Source organism: Sapajus apella, unplaced genomic scaffold, assembly GCF_009761245.1.
Source record: "Sapajus apella isolate SASKATOON/1434 unplaced genomic scaffold, GSC_monkey_1.0 scaffold1603, whole genome shotgun sequence".
NCBI classification, from domain to species: Eukaryota; Metazoa; Chordata; class Mammalia; order Primates; family Cebidae; genus Sapajus; species Sapajus apella.
In genome coordinates this window covers 1,178-3,730 of record NW_022438529.1, presented here as the reverse complement: position 1 = coordinate 3,730, position 2,553 = coordinate 1,178, and the positions used below count along the sequence as shown (strand labels likewise).

General features: G+C 49.2%; 1 pseudogene; it reads right to left on the bottom strand.

Annotated features, from left to right (window-relative positions):
• Positions 1-692: 692 nt before the first annotated feature.
• Positions 693-1,141, bottom strand: LOC116546886 (annotated as a pseudogene).
• Positions 1,142-2,553: the final 1,412 nt, after the last annotated feature.

Below are 2,553 nucleotides of genomic sequence, written 5' to 3'. Positions count from 1 at the left end.
AGTCTCCTTACTTCATCCTTCTAAAACGTTGGGGTTACAGGCATGAGCCATGGTGCCCAGTGATGGTCAGTTTATCACAGTGTTCATAGCCCTCTGCAGAAATCTCCATGGCCATTATCTCAGCTGCCTTTTGGCTTCTCTTTCTTGATAGGTCTTGGCGGTGTCTGACCACAGCAGGTGTTACCTTAGCACCTCCATCCACTGTACACTTTGAGGGGTCAGCAGTTTCACTGTAGGCTGAGTACTTGTCATAAGTGACTCCATTTTGACATCTTTCAAATCACAAAACATTATCACATAGGGAGTGGCAAGGCAGTTTGGAATGTGGCTTTTTTTTTTTAGACAGAATCTCTCGATGTGTCTCCCAGGCTGGAGTGCCATGGTGTGATCTCAGCTCACCACAACCTCCACCTCCCAGGTTCAAGCGATTCTCCTGCCTCAGACTCCCCAGGTAGCTGGGACTACAGGCGTGCCACCATGCTCAGCTAATTTTTATACAATTAGTAGGGACAGGGTTTCAGCATGTTGCTCAGGTTGGTCTGGAACTCCTGACCTTGTGATCTGCCCACCTCGGCCTCTCAAAGTGCTAGGATTACAGCTGTGAGCTGTTGTGCCTGGCCGGAATTGTGGCTCTTTTTTTTTTTTTTTTTTTTTCCCTAATGAGACAATTTATTAATCCAGCATGGTTTGCTCTAGTGCTTCTTGGCAGCTGCCGCCTGTCCGGCGATTCTGTCCAGATATCTCTGTCCCTGTGGTGTCAGTTTGCAGCCCCCATCTTGGTCCTTTTCCACCATTTTCAGCCCCTCCAGGGCTTGGAGGACCCGGTGGGCCACACTCTTGGAGCCTCGGCTGAAGGGGCTGGGCATGACACCGTTTCCCTGACGTCCCATAGATCTTGGTCATGGAGCCAACCCCAGTGCCACCCTGGAGGTACAGGTGCCGCGCCGTGGAAGCAGCTCCGTGTAGAAGCAGTTGTCATCATCGGGAACAAGTGCTTCATGCTTGGCCATCTTGACGGTGTCCACCCATTCAGGGACTTTCAGCTTCCCAGACTTTTTGAGAAAGGCTGCCAGAGCTCTGAAGTCCTGCTGGTTCACGTCTTTTACAGCAACTCCAGGCATCGTGCCCCTCCGCGCTACCAGCCCGGGTAAGGGCAGAATTGTGGCCCTTATCCACAAAGGCAGACCCTAGTCTCAGTGAGGATCCCCCTCCTTGCTGGTCTCAAAGTCCTGAGCTCAAGCCATCCTCCCACGTTGGCCTCCCAAAGTGCTCGGGGGTGAGCCACTGCGCCTGGCCCCATTCTCTCTCTTCTTTCTTCCTCCTTCCTTCTTTCACCATTTCTCAGAAGTGGGTGGTTCAAGGATTTTCCCTGACTGGGGGAAGAGCACACGGGAGCCCAGGTGGGCCGGGGAGGCAGGCAGGTCAGGGCCAGCCACAGGGCTGCAGCCGGGCCGGCACTCACACAGAGCCGGCTGCCTCCAGGAATCATGTTGTGGCATGTGTTCCAACTGAACGCCTTTCCATTGCCGAGTAGTCTTCCATATTCTGTGCTGTTTATCCACTCATCAAGGCTAATACACATTTGGGTTTCCTCTAGTATTTGGCTTTTGAGAATCATGCTGCTGCCTGGTGTGGTGGCTCACGCCTATAATCCCAGCACTTTGCGAGGCTGAGACGGGATGATCATTTTAGGCCAGGAGTTTGAGACCAGCCTGGGCTACATAGCAAGACTTTGTCCCTAAAAATAAAATAAAATAAGAAAAGGAAATAATGCTGCTATAAAATGTTTTGTACATTTATGTGCAGACTTGTATTTTTATTTCTCTAGGAGAAATATTTAGGAGTGAACTTGTTGGGTCAAATAGTAAGTGTATGTTAAATCTTACAACATTCTGATGTCCTAGGTTCCAGAGCAGCTGTACCATTTTTATTTTCCACCAGCAATGAATGAAAGTGACATCACATCTTCACCAACGCTTAGTATTGCCAGTCATTTTATGTTTCACCATTTTAGTGGGCAAATGACATCCCACTGTGGTTTTCATTTGCATTGTCTGATGACTAGTGATTTAGAGCAGCAGGCGCCAACCTTTTATGGCACCAGAGACTGGCTTCTGGAAGACAAGTTTCCCATAGAGCGTCGGGGAAGGAGGCTGAGGGATGCTTTCAGGATCAGGGATTAGATTTTCACAAGGAGCACACAACCTGGATCCCTCACGTGTGCAGTTCACAACAGGGTTTGAGCTCCTCTGAGGATCTAATGCCGCTGCTGATCTGACAGGAGGCGGGGTCAGGTGTGATGCTTGCTTGTCATGTGCTCACCTCCTGCTGTGCCGCCCAGTTTCTAACAGGGCTGGGGACCACTGATTAAGAGCATTTTTCATCTATTTCTTGGCCATTCATACATCTTTTTTGGTAAAGTGTGTACAAATCTTTGAACGCTTTTGAGCCTTGGGTCCTTTTTCATCCTTATTACTAAGATGTCTGTGTGTATGTGTGTGTGTGTGTGTCTCTGTGTGTGTGTGTTTACACACTTCCTTTTATATTCTGAAT